Below are 20401 nucleotides of genomic sequence, written 5' to 3' on the forward strand. Positions count from 1 at the left end.
AGTCTTCTCTGCTCTAACAAAAACAACCCAAGTCTATCCAACCTCTCTTCATTACTTAAATGTTTCATCTCAGGCAACATCCTGGTGAATCTCCTCTGTATCCCCTCCAGTGCAATCACATCCTTCCTATAATGTGGCAACCAGAACTACACACGGTACTCCAGCTGTGGCCTCACCAAGGTCCTATACAACTCCAACATGACCCCCCTACTTTTGTAATCTATGCCTCGATTGATAAAGACAAGTGTCCCGTATGCCTTTTTCACTGCCCCACTAACATGCCCCTATGCCTTCAGAGATCTATGGACACACACGCCAAGGTCCCTTTGTTCCTCAGAACTTCCTAGTGCCATGCCGTTCATTGAATACTTCCTTGTCAAATTACTCCTTCCAAAGTGTATCACCTCACACTTTTCAGGGTTAAATTCCATCTGCCACTTATCTGCCCATTTGACCATCCCATCTATATCTTCCTGTAGCCCAAGATACTCAACCTCACTGTTAACCACCTGATCAATCTTTGTCATCCACAAACTTACTAATCCTACCCTCATGTAGTCATCTATGTCGTTTATATAAGTGAAAAATAATAGGGGACCCAGCGCAGATCCCTGTGGTATGCCACTGGACACTGGCTTCCAGTCACTAATGCATCCTTCTGTCATTACCCTCTGTCTCCTACAACTAAGCCAATTTTGAATCCACCTTATCAAATTACCCTGTATCCCATTTGCCTTTGCCTTCTTTATAAGTCTCCCATGCGGGACCTTGTCAAAGGCTTTGCTGAAATCCATATAAACTACATCAACTACACTACCCTCATCTACACACCTGTTCACCTCCTCAAAAAATTCAATCAAATTTGTTAGGCATGACCTCCCTCTGACAAAGCCATGCTGACTATCCCTGAACAAACCTTGCCTCTCCAAGTGGAGAGAGATACACTCCTTCAGAAATTTCTCCAATAGTTTCCTTACCACTGACGTGAGACTCACTGGCCTGTAGTTCCCTGGCTTATCTCTACAACCCTTTTTAAATAGCGGAACCACATTAGCTGTTCTCCAGTCCTCTGGCACCTCCGCCATGGCCAGAGAGGAATTAAAAATTCAGGTCAGAGCCCCTGCGATCTCCTCCCTCAGCAGTCTGGGACACAAATCATCCAGACCTGGAGATTTGTCCACTTTTAAGCCTGCCAACACCTCCAATACCTTGTCACTCCCTATATCAATTTGTTTAAGAACCTCGCAGTCTCTCTCCCCTAGTTCGATACCTTCATCCTCATTCTCTTGGGTGAAGACAGATGTGAAGTATTCATTCAACACTCTAGCAATGTCCTCTGGCTCCACCCATAGATTGCCCCCTTGGTCCCTTATGGGCCCTACTCTTTCCCTGGTTTTCCTCTTCCCATTGATATACTTATAGAATATCTTGGGATTCTCCCTGCTTTTACCAGCCAGAGCTTTCTCATATCCCTTCTTTGCTCTCCTAATTGCTTTCTTAAGCTCCACTCTGCACTGCATGTACTCCACTAATGCCTCTGCTGATTTGCTTCCCTTGTACCTGCTAAAAGCCTCTCTTTTCCTTCTCATCGTAACCTGAATATCTCTGGTCATCCATGGTTCTCTGGGCTTGTTACTTCTTCCTATCACCCTAGGGAGAACATGTTGAGCCTGTACCCTCCCCATTTCCTTTTTGAACACCTCCCCCCCCCCCGGCCAACCCTCCACTGTTCCTCTGTAGATTTCCCCACAAGTAACTGTTCCCAGTCTACCTTGGCCAGATCCTGCCTTATTTTACTAAAATTCACTCTCCCTAATCCAAAATCTTTTGCAACTTGTCGATTTCTTTGTCTATAATAAACTTAAACTGTACCATGTTGTGGTCATTACCGCTGAAATGTTCACCCAGCACCACCTCAGCCACCTGTCCGGCTTCATTCCCCAGAATTAGGTCCAGTAATGCACTGTCCTTTGTTGGACCCTCTACATATTGATCTAAAAAGTTCTCCTGTACACATTTCAAGAAATCCACTCCATCCAAGCCCTTAACACTACGTCTATCCCAATTAATGTTGGGAAAGTTGAAATCACCTAATAGAATTACCCTATTGTTATTGTTTTTACACGCCTCCACAAATTGTGCACATATTTGCTCCTCAATTTCCCGCGGACTATCTGGGGGTCTATAATAAACACCTAACAATGTGGTTGCCCTTTTTTATTCCTAAGCTCTACCCCAAAGCTTCATTTGATGCCCCCTCCAAGATATCATCTCTCCTTACTGCAGTAACTGACTCCTTAACTAATAATGCGATGACTCCTCCTCTTTTACCCCCTCCCCTGTCTCGCCTGAAGATTCTATATTCCAGAATGTTGAGCTGCCAATCCTGCCCTTCCCTCAACCACGTCTCGTGATGGCTACCATATCACAATTCCACATGTCAATCCTCATCCTTAACTCATCCGTTTTACTTATAATACTCCTGGCATTAAAGTAGAGGCCATCCAGCCTTGCCTTACTCCCTTGAAGCTTACTGCAGCTGTGCTCTCTCTGACATGATTGTTTTACTGTATTATGATATGTCCCTATTCTGCTAACATTCTGTGTCCCCTCCCCCTGCCGAATTAGTTTAAACTCCTCCCAACAGCACTAGCAAACCCGCCCACAAGGATGTTAGTCCCGCTCTGGTTCAGATGTAGACCGTCCCACTTGTACAGGTCCCACATCATCAGAAACGGTCCCAGTGATTCAAGAATCTGAAACCCTCCCTCCTGCACCAACTCTTAAGCCATTTATTCATCTGCGCTATTCTCCTATTTCTGAGCTCACTAGCACGTGGCACTGGGAGTAATCCAGAGATTACAACTCGAGAAGTCTTGCTTTTTAGGCTACTGCCTAACTCCCTGAATTCTTGATGCAAGATATGGGAAGCATGAAAAACTGGGAAGATGGAGCAAGCTTCAATGACCCAGGGAATTGGGTTCATTCAGACCATCCTTCAATAACATTCTGAATAGTTTGACAGATCAAACCACACGCACTTTTATTTTCAAACTTGCTTTAAAACTGTTAGAACTTTTTCTAAGTTTCAGTTTCTTGCTATCCACTCAACATTTTTTGCAATTTTTATGTAACAGCTTTAAAGGGAATGGAGATCATCATTAAAGCACTTGTTACTTGAAAACCTGCCAGCTCCCTTTGAAAATCAGAAGGTGTCTGAACTAAATATCACAATTGACTGGTGACACAGCAATGCTCTGGTTCCAAACCTCAGGCAATGAAGAACTCTCAGTTGTGCCAACCACAATGTGTTAATTGGATTAATTTTTTAAAATATGCACAGCTGCAAATTGCTTCAACCTTTTACTATTGCAGCATTATCCTGGCATTTGGGAATATTTTGTATAGTAATCATGTTCATGCATGTGAAAATTACCATTGTTTAGTTAAAAGTGGAATATCTATACAATCACCTTCCCCCATTTTCCTTACAATCTATATCAAACTGGATTAATCAAAGCAATTATTTCCTACATGAGTTCTGGAGCTCCTGCACCAATGCTACAATGTTCCTACTGTCTGACCACATGCAGCGCCACAATGCTAATGGCGACAAGGCCAGGTTTCAAAAAATTGTTGCAATTGGGAACTATTTTTGGTGAGGAAAATGAAAGGATCTGGAATGCTGCACCATATGCCAGTTTTTAATTGGTGAAGAAAATAAGATGCACAAGACTGAACTGAATTCAAGTGAAATGGATTGAGACCATCATTCTAATCTGTCAAAATCTATATCATCCTTATACAGAGCTAGGGCTTTCAAATTGAGAATAACTTTTTTATAACTTAGATCTGGTAATTATTCAAAAATAACATTTTCAAATCCAAGGATCAGGAGTTCATAAATTTCCTATTTACACAACGAATCTAAACTTGAGTTCGGATTTCAGGGCTGAAATGGCATCTTGACCCTCAAGCACAGTAAATATATTGAGCAATATCAAAGTTACCACCCAAAATTTTGCAAGGTTGTATGTTGTCTCATGAAGACGACTAGAGGCTTGAATGGTTGAACAAGAACTGTGAATTAATAACACAACTATACAGGATATAGACCTGACTGGGTGCTATCTTCATGCCGACTTCTACCAGACTCACTACTACTCCCATGTGATTCTACATCATCATGTGGTCAGTACTGTTTCCCCAGTCCCACATTAACCCTTCAGTCCCGAATACCCTAATACTACACAAAACAGGCACTTTATTGGGAGGCAGGGCTTTCAAATTCTGCAGAGATTGAAATCAAGACAGGCATTTAAATCAGTAGTGGATCAAACATCTGGTTCAAGGTTGGGATTTTTACTTCACAACTGCAGAGTAAACAATTCTGCATCATTTAGTTACACTAAGAACAACAACATAATTCAGTACCAAATGGAATTAACAGCTGCTGTGTAAACCAGAATAAAAAAGAGTGTAAACTACAGAACCAGCCAATTCAGTGCAGTGCAGATATAAGCACTTAGTACTTTTTGCTGGCCAACTTGGATCCATTTTACATTGGCATCTGGAGGTCACACTGGAACTTCAGTCAGCAGAAACCTGACCTGTGTTTGCTAGTATCAATTGTGTACATTATATACAATGATAAATTTAAAGGGACCTAAATCAGGGTTTGATTTCATGCCGATTCAAACAGTATGATTTGTAGATAGAACTTTGGATGCATGTGCTCCATACTGCCTGCTGTATAATAACCCTCTTCCTAAAAAAGCATGCACTAGTCCATACAAAGCATATTTTTTGTGAAATGTTTTTATATTCACAGGGAGGGTTTTGTCCTAGAAACAATGGTGATTTTATTTTTCAGTCTCATCGATGTGGTTTCAACTTTAATCTTATTTTATTTCTGGTCCTTGAAAAAATTTTGGCCAGCCTTTGTTTAGTCTTGTGTGCCTAAATTGTGTTTATTTTTAGACTAGGAGAAAATGAATAGTCAGCAGTTTTTATATTCCGTAACTTGTATTTTCAGGAATCTTTTCCAAAATGCGCATTTCAAAAAAAATGTTAATTTATATTTAACCTCTCATACAACTTGTCAACTTCAAAGAAATATTACGAAATAGTTCTCTTGAATGATGATACTAATATAATTATTCTATAATTAGTTTACGTTCAAAAGCCTAACATAAAGCAAAACTCTTCTAAGTGCAGTTACAAAAAGTGCAACATAAAAATCTATTGTTTCAGAATAAAAAGTTAAAAATGTGGGAATACAAGAACATGTGAAACACTGCAAATTTGTGAATATTGTTGCAGTTGTCGTTAAGTGCATTATGGCTATTCATACAAAACAAAATTATTCAGAAAAATCATTCCTTTTCATTAAATTCAAAACCACATGCATACTGTCTGCACTCTATTAAAATGTTCTATTACACAAGGCAATGCAGCAAATCACAGGAAATGGAAAATACAAATTGCATTGAGAAATAAAGACAATAATTAGAAATATAAAATAAACAGAATGTAGCACTGAATTGAACACAAAACCTTTGCATTAATGGTGGTGCAACTATTTGCTTTGTCCCAAGGGTAATAAACCCCACCCTCAGTTATCCATACATCATAGAGAGAGTAAATATATACAACCAAAGAATGGAAAGGCTACCCACCCCCCCTACCCACGCAATTTTGATAGCCAGTGATGCATCCCCTTAAAACACAGTAAGTCTTTGTAAAACAGTGTACATGAAACGTCCCAGGTTTAAATATTAAGTAAAGTGTTGAAAAGCAGCAAAGAAAGGCAAAGGATTGGGAAATGTTTAACAAATCTTTGTAAATACTCTCTAATCACTAAAGCAAGAAATTTTAAATAAATGGTTCGGAGAATTGTGGACAACATAATTTTGGTGTTCTGATACCGTTAATGATTCAAGAACAAATACAATTACAACAGCTTTTTAATACATTCACAACATTCTGTTATTCGCTATCTACGTACATAAGGTACATTATTCCATTTTGCTATTAGTTTGACATTTCTACATCAGACCACAGATTTCTAACTGTTTCTTCCCCCTCACCCTCCAATTTTCCAGGCATTTTTCCTTCATCAACAAATGAGGCAAGTGGCTGCTCACCTCATTCATTGCCACTTTTAAGACATGTGGGGAGTGAAATGAGAGGATCCTTTCAGCCAACCTGAGGGAAGCACAAATGCCTCAGGCAATGTTTCATTATTCTTGCTGTCTTCAAAGCAGTGTCGTACCTCAAGCAATTAACTTGGCATCTTCTTTATTCTTTTAGTTGAACTGGTGAGAATGGGACTTCTGTCCCTCTCTCTGGAGGAAGTCCTACCCTCTGGAGATGGCGGCCAATCTTAATGGCTGGCTGTTCCATCAGTCCTGTAGCGCTAGAGTTGAGCAGTGGGCGCTGTTAGGACTGCAGGAAAAAGACCCGAACAGGATTACAGATGACCCGATAAGGCGAGTCCCAGAGTTTTAGAGCGGGGAGGGATCCCAGAGCCCAGGGAGGGGGAAAAGAGGGGGTTGGGGGCCGGGTTCTGTCAGGCGGGTGGCACTGAATGAAGGGAGGGAGTGACATTTTGGGGCAGTGCCCTGGTGCACACAGGGCACCCAAACGTTATGCCTTCCTTCCTTCCCCTCATTTCTCATGCAGGCCTTTAAAAACAGCTTGCCTACTCCCAATCAACTACCTACACCAACCATGTTTTGGAAGTTTAATATTCAGGTCAATAGACTTGTCAACAAGCCTAAATGACTCTTAATTATTTATTTACATTTGGCAGGTGGGCTGCCGATTTTGTCACCTACCCACCCAGGATATTGTGCGGGTGAGCAGGAAGTTGGTGGGCTAGCCAGCCAACTTATTTTACGTGCCTACCCTGCTGAAAACATGCCCGGTGAGGGCATGTAAAATCCAGTCCTATTATACATAAAAATTTGCAAAGACACCAACAAATAGACACTTCATGGTTCTTAAAATCAACTTACTAAGATACAAATAATAAGGCTCCTGACAAATTGTGGTTATGCCTCTACTCTTAAAATGACTGAGTAAAGCTTGCAAAAGAAAAGTGAATAACTTTGACTGTATTTGAAATACCTGCACATAGTAATTAAAATCACTAGCTGTAAATAATTACTAAAGATGTATCAACTTCTCAAGAGGTCAGTACCACTCTTGTAATATCGTGACAAGGAAATGTTAAGGATGGAATATAAATTGTTTCTTCAGCTTTTCATGCAGAATTAAACAATAAATGTTTTAATTATTTTGATGATAAATTGGTTCGTCCAGTGTGCTGAGGGCCACATTTTGTATTTTTGCAATTACAGTAGCAGTAGTGTGTACCATCTACAAGATGCACTGCAGGAATTCACCAAGACTCCTTAGACAGCACCTTCCAAATCCAGGACCACTACCACCTAAAAGGGCAAGGGCAGTAGATAGATGGGAACACCACCACCTGGAAATTCCTCTCCAAATCACTCACCATTCTGACTTAGAAATATATCACCTTTCCTTCACTGTCACTGTGTCAAAATCCTGAAACTTCCTTCCTAACAGCACTGTGGGTGTACCTACACCACACAGACTGCAGCGGTTCATGGCAATAGCTCACCACCACTTTCTCAAGGGCAACTAAGGATGGGCAATAAATGCTGGCCCAGCCAGCAAAGCCCACATCCTGTAAATTAATTTTTTTTTAAAAAGTGAGGTGTACATTGCATCATCTTTGCTTCACCAGTGCTATTCCCAGACCGAGCCAGCAGGAAATTCTATACAGGACACTATATTTGTCAGAACAGCAGCTTTCCATCCTGGAGCTGGCTTCTGACATGTCTTCCTTCTTCCTCAACCGAGGTTTCCCACCCAGTGGTTGACAGGACCCTCAACCATGTCCAACCCATCTCTGTCTCTGCCTCTGCCTTCCCCTTCCTCCTAGAACTATGATAGGGTCCCCTTTTTCCTCACTTTTCACCCCAACAGCCTCCGCATTCAAAGGATCATCTTTGTCATTTCCGCGAACTTCAGCATGATGGACCACCGAACACACCTTCCCCTCAGCATTCCGTAGGGACCATTCCCTCCAAGACACCCTCCATCACCCCCAACACCTCATCCCCTTCCCACAGCACCTTCTTATGTAATTGCAGAAGGTGCAACACCTTCCCCTTTACCTCCTCCCTCCTCACCGTCCAAGGGCCCAAACACTCATTTCAGGTGAAGCAATGCTTTACTTGCACCTCCTTCAATTTGATCTAATGCATTCACTGCTCGCAATGCAGTCTCCTCTACATTGGAGAGGCCAAACGCAGACTGGGTGACCGCTTTGTGGAACACTTTCGGTCTGTCCGCAAGCATGACCCAGACCTTCCAGTCACTTGCCATTTCAACACACCACCCTGCTCTCATGCCCACATGTCCGTCCTTGGCCTGCTGCAATGTTCCAGTGAAGCCCAACGCAAACTGGAGGAACAGCACCTCACCTTCCAGTTAGGCACTTTACAGTCTTCCGGACTTAACAGTGAGTTCAACAACTTCAGACCATGAACTCTCTCCTCCATCCTCACACCTTTTTTTTAATCCCCCTTTTTCAATATTCATTTTCATTTTTTATCCACATTTTTATTTTCATTCTTTATTTATTGTTTTATCCCCTTTTTTTATCTTATTTTTGATTCTTTTCCCCATCTCCTCCCCCACCCCAACCCCACAAGGGCCACCTGTTACTTGTTCATGTTGTTCTTTTCAGAGTGCTTACCCTTGTTCTGCTATTATCACATTCTGCTTTCTTACGTTTGCCAGTATTCACTCCTTTTTTAGTCCTTACCACTACTATTAACGCTCCCTTTGTCCTTTTGTTTACGATACCTTTCTCAATCTCTCCTTTGCCCCCACCTATCACTGGCCTTCTTTCCAGCTTCACCAGCTCCACGTTCCCCCCCACCTTTAAACAGCATAAATTTAAACACATTTCTACTTCTCTGTAGCTCTGAAGAAGGGTCATACAGACGCGAAACATCAACGCTGTTTCTCTCTGCACAGATGCTGTCAGGCCTGCAGAGATTTTCCAGCATCTTCTAAGTACGTTCTGCTTCCTATTTAAATAGCGTTGTTTTTTGCCACGTGCTGGAATTGGTTGGGATTGATGAATGAGTGTGCTGGGATAGAACAGCTGACAGCTTCCTCTTTCTCTTGATGCAGAACTCCCAGCAGCTATGCCCAGGAACAGTCAAATTTTAGTTCTAAGTGATATCCAGCAGTCCTCAGTTTGTATTGCTTGTCTTTGAGCAACTCGATTTGAAAATGAATTACATAAGACACAATTCATGAGAATTTTATTAAACCTTGTATAGCGCCTTAGCAAGTACTCATGAAACAAAAATTAATGACAATGTCTATTCCAAAATGGATTCCCAACTAAATCACTTCTAAAATAAATAAGAGGTGTAAAATAAAAATAGAGATGGAATTCTGCGAATTAACCGATATTCAACTTTTAAGGTCACACATGGTTAGCTGGATCTGCGTTTTCCAATGTCTCAAATCTATGCAAAGATATCAGAAATACATGTAAATTGGATACTTCATTAGCGTCTTTGAAGCAGTGTGGTAAAACGCCTCTCTATGTACTGCTGATTAATCATCTGGCAGCCTTGAATGCTTAATCTGGAACTCCGACATTCACACAGCTGACTTGAAGTGTCAAGTCTAATATTTGTGTGACACAAGACATCACAGTCATCTATCTACATTTCACACTTGTAGTTCTCCTTATGGGGGGGGGGGGGGCACACTGGTTAGCTCAGTCAGCTTGACGGCTAGCATGTGGATCAGCTTAATGCCAATAGCATGGTGTTCGATCCCTATTCTGACTGAGGTGGACTTGGGACCTGCTTCTTCACCCTACCTTTAATTAAAAAAAAAATCACTGCCCAAAGACAGGCCCTTGGTGATTATTTGCTGAACCATGTCTAAGGGTGGACAACTCAAGAAAAATTTCCTACCCACATTCTAACAGTCTCTTCCAAAACGCAATCATGTTATTTGTGAAGGTGCGAAATAAATTCTCAGCATGGATCACAAAAATAGAATATGCAAACAAGAAATATTTCTATACGCACTTTTTATTTTCCTCTGGCCCAGTTATCCACCTTCACTGTAGCTGCTTACCTTCCTGCACCATATTTTTTGCTATGAAGCAAGTGACTGTGCATCCTTTATGCATTCCAACATTAGTATCATTACAGGGCTCAGTCAGCAGGAAGTATTGTACAGAGAACTATAACTCAGCACGGCAGCAGCTTGGAGCTCAAAATGTGTCACCTCCTGGTGTGGCTAAAAACTAAACTAAAAAGAACACACTAACAACAGATTCTGCAGCAGCCACTAGTGGGGCAGGTGCTCAAGACCACCATGATGAGAGCAAGAAAAGCCTTAAATAGCCAAACATTGTTTCAATCTACTCTGTATTGTGTGGTCCATTACAGATTACTAACAAATCATTTAAAGATCAGCCTCAGTTTCTCTTATTTTTTCCCTTCTTATGTTGGACTGTAATCTGATAGGCCAGCCTGGATTCTTTTATGCAGGCAACGTCACTGCTGTTTCATACTGACCAACAGATGGAAATTTTATAGATTGGTTTTTTTGCTGACTAATAACCTCTGGTGAAAGCTTAGCTGGATATCGCCAGAAATCCTTCCATCGGGTTAACTGTTTCAATTAGCAACTTGCATTCATATAGCACCTTTAAAGTCAAAGTCATTGTGGAGGAGGCCATTTGACTTGATGGAACAATGCAAGCTCTCTGCAGAATCCAATCTCTCTCACTGCCCTGCAAGTTTATTTCCCTTAAGTGCCTATCCAATTTCGTTTCGAAATTATTCTGCTTCCACCACCCTTTTAGGCAATAAGTTCCAGGTCATTACTATTCACTGTGTAAGAAAAAGTTATTCCTCACACCCCCTCATATCTCTTGCCCAAAATCTGAAATCCCCAAACCTTAGTCCTTGTACCATCAGCTAATGGAACTGCTTTCCTTGTTGAACTTAGCTAAACCAGTCAAAATCTCGTACAACTCTTATCAAATTTCCCCTCAATTTCCTTTGCTCCAAAGAGAACAACCTCAGCTTCTCCAACTTAACCTTGCAGCTAAAGTTCTTCATTCCTGGAATCATTCTGGTAAAGCTCCTCTGCATCCTCAAGGTGGTGAGGTAGAACTGAGTGCTGTCTGTGTACATGCAGAAACTGATAACGTGTTTTCAGATGATGTCAACGACGGGTAGATGAGAAATAGGAGGAAACTATGGATGTAACCTTGGAGAACACCAGAGGTAATGGCATAAGCAGGAGGAACAGAAGCCATTGCAGCATTCTTTATGACTGCATAACCAAGAATGGATGCAGGCAAGTGTAGCCCCACCCATTCTGTATCCTTGGGCCTAAGGGAATGGAGACGAGGGTTGTACCAGGGTAATGGTCAGGATGAACCATAGAACAATAGAAAAGATATGGCGCAGAAAGAGGCCATTCAGCCCATCATGTCTGTCAGCCAGAAAAAGATGAAAAAGAAACTAGCCACTCCTTTTAATCCCACTTTCGAGCACCTGGTCTGTAGCCTTGCAGGTTACAGCATTTCAGATGCAGATCCAGGTACCTTTTAAATGAGTTGAGCATTTCAGCCTCAACCACCAAATTAAGCAGTGAATTCTAGACACCCACCACCCTCTGGGTGGAAAAGTTTTTCCTCATGTCCCTTCTAATCCTTGTACCAATCACCTTAAATCTATGTCCCCTGGTAATTGACCCCTCAGTTAGGGGAAGCAAGTCTTTACTGTCTACCCTATCCAGGCCCCTCAATTTTGTACACCTGAATTAGGTCACTCCGCAGGTCACTCTGTTCTAAGGAAAACAACCCTAGCCTATCCAATCTTTCCTCATAGCTGTAATTTTCAAACCCTGCCAGCAAATCTTCTCTGCACTCTTTCCAGAGCAATTATGTCCTTCCTGTAATGTGGTAACCAGAACTGTACACTAAAAACCAGCTGTGACCTAACCAGCATTTTATACAGTTTCAGCATTACATCCCTACTTTTGTATCCAATACCTCGTCCAATAAAGGAAAGCATTCCATATCCTCTCTTTACCACCTTTATCCACTTGTCCTGCCTCTTTCAGGGACCTGTAGACAAGCACTCCAAGATATCTCGCTTCCTCAACCCCTCTCAATATCCTCCCGTTTAATAAGTATTCCCTTGCTTTGTTTGCCCTCCCCAAATGCATTACCTCACACTTTTCCAGATTGAACTTCATAATGTTACCAGTAAAGGTTTTAATGGGCAATAAAGGTGGAGGTGAGGGTGTGATTAAGCAGAAAAGTTTCTGCAGAATTGTCACGATGAATGGTGGGCAAAAGATTGGACAGTAGGGAATTGCAAAGTGCAGTTGTGAATGACTTGGGATCTTTTCCAGGGGCAGAGTAGAACAAAGTGGAAGTCAGTGCAGAGCAATTCAAGAAAATGATCAGAGATTGTCTTATCTGTGAATGACACAATTCCATCTCACATGGCCTTGCAGCTGACAATATCAAGGGGGTGACTGTGAATATGAGTGGGGGAATTTATGTGGAGGGAGAGATTAAGGGAGGGTAGGAGGGCATAAACTCTGGGATTTTAAACTAGCCTTTAAAAGCTAGTGACTACTGCAACCAATGGTTGCAGCTTTTCTCAAATCTTCCTCCAACAATATCTTTTTCCAACTTTTATAAAACAGAAAAAACAGAAGGTGCTGGAGACTGACCGCAGGTTAGTCAGCATCTGCACTGAGAAAACAGATAGAAACATACAAATTAGGAGCTTGAGTAGGCCACTCAGCCCATCTAGCCTGCTCCATGATTCAAAAAGATCACAGCTGATCTGATTGTAACCTCAACTCCACAGACTAACAACCCTCAGAAAAAAATTTCTCCTCATCACCGTCTTAAAAAGGGAAATCCCTTATTCTTAAACTTTGTCTCTTAGTTCTAGTCTTCCCCAAGAGGGAATAGCCTCCAGGTATCCACCCTATCAAGTCCCCTCAGAATCTTATATGCTTCAATCAGATCACCTCTCATTCTTCTAAACTCTAATGGATAGGTCCAAGCTGTTCAACCTCTCATCATAATATAAGCCCTTCATCTCATGATGGAGTCGAATGAACCTTCTCTTAACTGCTTCTAACGCAATATCCTTTTTCAAATAAAGAAACCAAAACTGCACACAATACTCCAGATGCAGTCTTACTTGCATAGCATTACTTAAGGTATACGGCACAGAAACATTTAATCAGTCCATGTCAACATTTATGCTTCATTTGAGCCTCCTCCAATTTTTTCTCATCTAAATCTTCCATCAAAACCATCTGTCCCCTTTTCCCTTATGTGCTTGTCCAGTTTCCTCTTCATGCATTTATGCTATTTGCTTCAACCACTCTCTGTGTAGCAACTTCTACATTCATACCACTCTGAGTAAATAGGTTTTTTCTGAATTCCTTATTGTGACCATCCTAATTAGGGCGATGAGTAATTAGGATCTCGGATAGCAAGTTAGCCCCCAGGTGTCATGCCCAACAACGGATGCAATAAAAATACCATGTGCGTGGATTTAGTAATCCGATAACTGAGCCGGGGACGTACTATTCCAAAAGACCACCCAGCCTTCTCATTTGTCATCATCGGCTATACCTCGATTCATGGACGATGTCTACTCAAGGTTGCGAGTTTCTGCCATGGGTCTTCTTGTGACTGAACAGGCCAATTCCTGACCTGCAGATCTTTGAGAGCATGGTGCAGGATGTGCACGAGGTTTGTAGAAAACTGTCCTCACGCAACTGATTCGGTGTTGGATCTCATCGTCAATAGCAACTTTGAGAGAGGTGGCTGCCATGGGAAGTGCTTGACATATTCCAGAGTCTCTCCCTCAACATGGAAAGGAGGTGGAATATTTAGCTTACCAAGAGTGGGTTGAAAGACACGAGTGTCGTTCTGGCAACATTCAAGGACAGGCAGAGGTTTTTGTATGCAGAACTGGAGAGATCAAGAAAGGCTTGTAAATCTGGTGCAGAGTGGACGACGACGCTGCAGTCATCTGCAGACTGTAGATCAAGTATATTAACAGTGGTCAGTACAGTTTTGGCACAGACATGACTGAGGCTAGAGAGTTTTCCATCTAGGTGGTATTTAATACTGACAAAGGACAGTTGATCTTTCATGAGGTGAATTGCCACCATCAGGTGGATTGTAAATAGTATAGGGGCTATTATATAGCCTTGCTTGATCCCAGTCTGAATTTTGAAGGTTTCTGTTTCAGATCTCCCACTCAAAACAGTTGCAGTTATATCACCATGAAGCAGTTGCAGGATTGTGAAGAAGTTTCTTGGACATTCAAATCTTTGGAAGACAATCCACAAAGCCTCGCAATTTACCAAGTCAAATGCTTTGGTCAGGTTGACAAATGCAATGAAGAGTTTCTGGTGCTGTTCTTGACATTTTTCTTGAATTTGTCTGGCAAGAATGACCATGTCAGAGGTTCCTCTAGCAGGTGCAAAGCCACACTGCGTCCCTGGCAGGACTTCCTCAGTCACAAAAAGTAGGCAATTCAGGAGAATGCATGTCAGAATTTTCCCTGCTTTGGACAAGAGGGAAATAATATACAGATTTCATAGCCTGATTGACCCCCCCCCCTTCTTGAAGACAGTTACCACTGGCAGGGATGGGGCTCTTTTTCCTCCCAAATCCATCAATGAGTGCTTAGAGGAAACTTGAAAGCTGGTGAGCTTTTGCTTACATCAAGACCTCAGCTGGAACAGCAGGCCCCATAATTTTTCATCTGTTTGACTGCTTCTTGATTGCTTCCATTGATGGTGGTACATCTATGGATTCTATCACAGGATACTGGGAGATAGCATCCGCTGTGGATTCAGAGCTGTAGAGTTACCGAAAATGTTTTTTCCAGTGTTGACAGGTGGCAATGTCATCCTCAAGATGACAAGCATCATCCTGTGCAAAGGGATGTTGTCCATTTGATTTTGGTCTTTACATGGCCCTGATGGCTTCAAAAAAGCTCTGTCTGGCATGATGAGCATCATACTGTTGGATCTCTCAAGCTCTCTCTTCCCACCATATGTCTTTTACCTTTCAGATTTGTCTTTGGACACAGCCCTGAGATGCTGTGTTCTTGACTTGTGACTTTGGGTTTTCTGCCAGGCAATGAAGACTGCTCTTTTTTGTTCCTGGAGGTCACATACTTCAGCATTGTTTTCTCAAATCAGTCCTTGTGATGACGATGTTCGAACCCAATGGTCTGGGCACATGAGTTTAGTACAGCTAATTTTATTTGATTTCACTGTTCTGGAACTAAGTTGGGTGTGTGAAGATTTTTCAGATTGGCCATGAGCTACATATGGAATTCCTCTCTTCAGTTGGGCTGCTTTAGGGCTGAGACATGGATCTTCTTCCTCTTGGACTTTTCGGCCTTGCTTTGGTGCTGGGTGGATGTTTATCATCGATCAAACTAGTCTATAATCTGTCCAGCAGGCATCAGTCCTGATATGGATTGAGTGACACAGACCCAACTTAGATCTTTGACCTGAATAATGACAATCCAGGGAGGTGCTAATGCTTTGATCTAGGATGCCTCGATGTGGTTCTGTGTTTGTCCTCCTGGCAGAAGAGGGTTTATTATGAGGCCAAGCTGAGCACAATTTAACAGTCGGAGGGGCACCATCTGCATTGACTTTGCCTGCCCCATTTTTCCCAATGGTTCAGCTCCAAATATCAAAGTCATGGTCAACCCTGGCATTAAAGTTCCCCCAGAAGGATGATATTTTTGTCTTTTGGTGGCATTGAGGACTTCATAAAAGGTCAAAGCAGAACTTTGCTTTAACATCTTCATCAAAGTCAAGGGTCAGGGGCATAAGTTCTGATGACGGTGGCATATTGGTTACAGCTGAGCTCTATACAAAATGCCATGTGTCTTTCATTTACATAATTAGGGGAGTTCTGGCTCAGTCAAAGATATTGCTGCCCAAAGACACCTTTATCCCAACACAGGTGTCCAATGACCTTCAAGCATCTGTCAACTCTGTGTAGATTCTTGACAAGGAACTCCCAGGTCCACAGCCCTGTTCCCTTAGCCAATTCTCCATCACCACAAGACTGGCAAATGGACCCTGGTGAAAGCCTGTACATGGCTTTGTTTAACATGGGGACCTAGGAGTGTCATCATTGTCCACACAATCTTGATTTGTTGGTGGTCAGATTTTGGTGACGTATCTAACCACAATGACTGGGACTAACTTGCTATTGCAGCCTTCTTCCACCCCCACAGGCAGTGAGATGCACAGTCTTTCTTCACCTGTTTTGCCATTGAGGACCTTTTGGATCGCACTCTGTCTTACACCTTCCCTGACCTTGCCGCAATGGGTGTCCTACAAGGAGTAAGGAGCTCCAGGTGGCATCGCTCAAGGGGTCATCAGAGCACACAAATAGCTATCCACAGGGGGAAAGCTGTCCAATTGCTGGACTGGTTATTCTCATTACAGCTTCAGCAACCCGCAAGGTAGTGTCCTAACGTGTAGGACTGGCCTGAAAAAGCTGCAGAACACTTATTGCTGTTGTGCTGTGCTGGGAAGCTGCGCCATTTCAGTTGATAAAATTTCAACACCTAAACAAAAATACCTGGAAAATCTCAGCAGGTCTGGCAGCATCCGTGGAGAGGAGCACAGCCAACGTTTCGAGTCCGCATGACTCTTCAATAAAATTTCAACCACGTCCCTGATCCCACTCAAGTCCCTAGGACTAGGTTGTTGCCAAATTGTGCACAAACCATCTGGGTTAGATAGCTGGGGCATGCACTTTTATATAGAGAGAGTCTGTACTCCATGCTGGGTTAGCAGCAACCCTACTTGTATGGGTTGCTCAGTTATTTGGTTTGGAAACGTAAACAGTGATGGGTTACAACATAAAACTGTATCCATTTTATATTATAGAGGCTTCTTTCATATTTAATAGGGCAAATCGACCTGAAGCAGCAACTGTATTGACATTCTTGGCTGCCAATACTGTGGAATCAACTATTTACACTGTGGACCAGATTCAACACCACATGTTTGGGGCAAGTCAGCAAACAGGAAATCAGATTAACAGCCTTTACAGGGAGGCTTACAATTCAGCCTCCATGCCCATAAAAAAACTGATTACCTTCCTCCTCCAACTCTACTACATCTGGAGCAGGTTGGAAAATTAACTCTTGAAATGGGTCTTGGCACCTCCAGCAAAGCTGCCAGTCTTTGTGCAAGGGGAGATGGTGGCATAGTGGTAATTTCAGCGGACTAGTAATCCAGAGACCTATGTTAATGCTCAGGGACATGGGTTCAAATCCCACCATGGCAGCTGATGGAGTTTAAACTCAATAAAATCTGCAACTGAAAACTAGTCTGATGATTGTTTCACAATCACAATTGTTGTAAAAGCCCTTCTGGTTCCCTAAAAAAGGGAACCTGCTGTGCTTAGCTGTTCTGGCTTTTAAATCTTAACTGCCTAAATGGCTGAATAAGCCACTCAGCTCAAGAGCTATTCGGTTAATAAAAGCAAAATATTGTGGATAACATTAAGTCTCTCGTGCTCTCCACAGATGCTACCAGACCTTTTGAGTTTTTCCAGCATTTTTGGTTTTTATTAAGGGGCTTATCATATAGTGACACCCACGTCCCATCAAAGAATAAAAGATATTAAAACATACAAATGCATTTCAAATGGAACTATCACTACTCATTGAAAAAAAAACTTGAAGCTTACAATTTCCAGTCAGTTCATTGCCATGTGCAAGTAGAAATTTATCAACTGCACAACAGTAGGCAATTTTGCAGATTTTTATGCAGCGTGACAGACACATTTTGCCATGTTACACTCTCAACAAAACTAAGGATTTTGCTAGTTGTTCTAACTGTGCCAAGCTAACATTTCCTACGTGAGCCACCTCAATTGCCAGTAAGCAAAGGTACAGCACAAAACTATATAGCGTAGGCAGTCTTAGGTTTAATTTCCAGTCAGTGTTAAGTCAGCTGATCCCAGCCAGTGTTATGGTTGCCTTTAGCTTTCTTGCTGCAATGAAGGGGTTAAAATTCCCATTCCATGCTGTCATGTAGAGACCGCTGTTGGCAAATTTATAATCAGGCTCTATTATGCCGCCTCTCATTGTTTAAATAACCTAACACTTCCTATGAAGGCTCACACTTCTGTAGGGTTGCCAACTGTGATTAAACATATTCCTGGAGATTTCAACACGTGACTATCCCCCATACCAGCCATTAGTCAGCCAACACGTCCATCCTTGGGACATACTGCCTTCCTACGCCAGTTGGAAAGCAAAAAGACTAATTAACCAATTGGATGTCAGCCAAATAGCATTTATCAGAGTGTAACTTTGTGGGGGAGGGGGGGGGGCACACAAACAAAAAAATCTTCTTCAATATTCCAATGATTTTTTCACCAGGGCTGCACAGAGAGTGTCCTGGAGATCAATTTCAAATTCCTGGAGACTCCATGCTAATCCTGGAGGATTGGTAACGCTACACTTCAGCAACATAGCAGGGGAATATCAGCCTCTGGAATACTAGTCCAGTGAAATTATCACTATGCCACCATCTTCTCCGCACAAAGTTACACTCAGACAAATGCTATTTTATACTACCTGTATACAGTGAACCTACAGAATTAGCAGTTTTGCAGGAGGTGCCAACACCCATTCAAAGAGTTAATTTTCCAATACAGCTCCAGATGTAGTCAAGTTAGAGCAGGAATGTAACCAGTTACTTTTCTTTTTATGGGCATGGAAGCTGAAAATTCACACTTATAATATACTGATGCATGTTGAATCTATTACTTTCAAAGACAATTCTGTGGAGTCAAGATAACAAAATAACGATTGCCCGCTCCAGCTACATTAACAATTATTTAGGCAATGATTTCAGCATAGCCTCAATTGTATGGATTACAGCATTTTGCATGCCAGCAACTCTAAAAGATGATACTGGTCAATTACATAAACAACCAACTGCAGTGTTGCAATTTTATTGAACAATAGGAGGATAAAGATACAGCACATTATTATTTTAATTTGGCATACATGTGAAATTTTAAACAGTAAACTTTGATCAGCTATCTAAAAACCACTTCCTTTCCTTTTTAGGTGTGCTTGTTATTTTGAAAAGCCCAGTTATTTTTAACTATTACATTTGTGCAGATACCATCACAGTAATTTTCCCCACGTGGGAGTTTGTGTGGATGAATCATATTTACCACTGGTCTAGTATGTAAAGTCTAGTTAAGATCAGTCTAGCTCAAAAGTATTTTTGAATTACTTTCCAAAGATTTCCTACATTTCATATTTTATGATGCCCTCAAAGAGATCACATCTTAAATGCCTAACTAATGACTTCCTCATTCTGGTTAAATCTAAGTTAGCAATTAGAAGAACCAACAGGCAGTCAGTCCCCTTTAAAATGTTGATGGCAACCATTACCCAACTGCCTATATTTAACTCTTTCTTCTGCTGTATAAAGGGACTGATGCACCAGTTATTTACCCAAAGCAAGCATAAAGTCCATTCTATCCTAAGCAAATACAACATATTAAATGTATACAAATAATCGCTAATAAAAGCACAAAGGAGTTAATAAGAGGGAGGTCAATACATCAAGCTTATTTTCATTCAAAATTGGAAGGTGATTCAACAAAATAGTCAACATTTCTTCCCTTTTCACAACCAGGAAGATATACACCAAGTAGGGAAAAATACCAGAAACTGAGCTGCCAAACTGCAGCCATCTTTAGCCAATAATACAAACAATGTTTGAAATAATTAGGTGGAAGGTTCCAAGTGGCATTGTTTCGAGCAAAATTTACATTATGATTTATCCAAGTGGAACAATTTTGTCCAACATAAAGATGAAAAACCAAAAAATAATTAACCACTTTGCCAATTCTCAGTTCCAAAAGAATTGACCCAAGTTTATGCACCTGCAGTAATTTTTGGGTTTTACGTTAGATATTCTGAGTTCAGAATCACTGGCCACTCATGTACATGAAGGTTCCATACACTATGATTCAATGTACATCTTGAACTGCCCAGTATCTAGTTAAATAATAAAATGACCGAAGTGTGGTTATATAAATAGTCTTGCTCATTATATCTGCTACTAAAATTTCACATTTTCCACAATGTCCATTGCTGTCTTTGTTGTTGAAATTAAACGCATTCTGTCAAGATGAGTGACATGTGCTCATGAACAAACTAGGTTTAGTTTGCAGAAAATGGAAAGAATACAG

At 41.5% G+C, this 20401-nt stretch overlaps 1 protein-coding gene across 4 annotated transcripts in view; it reads right to left on the reverse strand.

Annotated features, from left to right (window-relative positions):
• The window catches only part of otud7a (OTU deubiquitinase 7A), a 137948-nt gene that overhangs the window by 83502 nt on the left and 34045 nt on the right, over window positions 1-20401 (reverse strand). The window lies entirely within an intron of this gene.

This window comes from Carcharodon carcharias, chromosome 32, assembly GCF_017639515.1.
Source record: "Carcharodon carcharias isolate sCarCar2 chromosome 32, sCarCar2.pri, whole genome shotgun sequence".
In the NCBI taxonomy this organism is placed as follows: Eukaryota; Metazoa; Chordata; class Chondrichthyes; order Lamniformes; family Lamnidae; genus Carcharodon; species Carcharodon carcharias.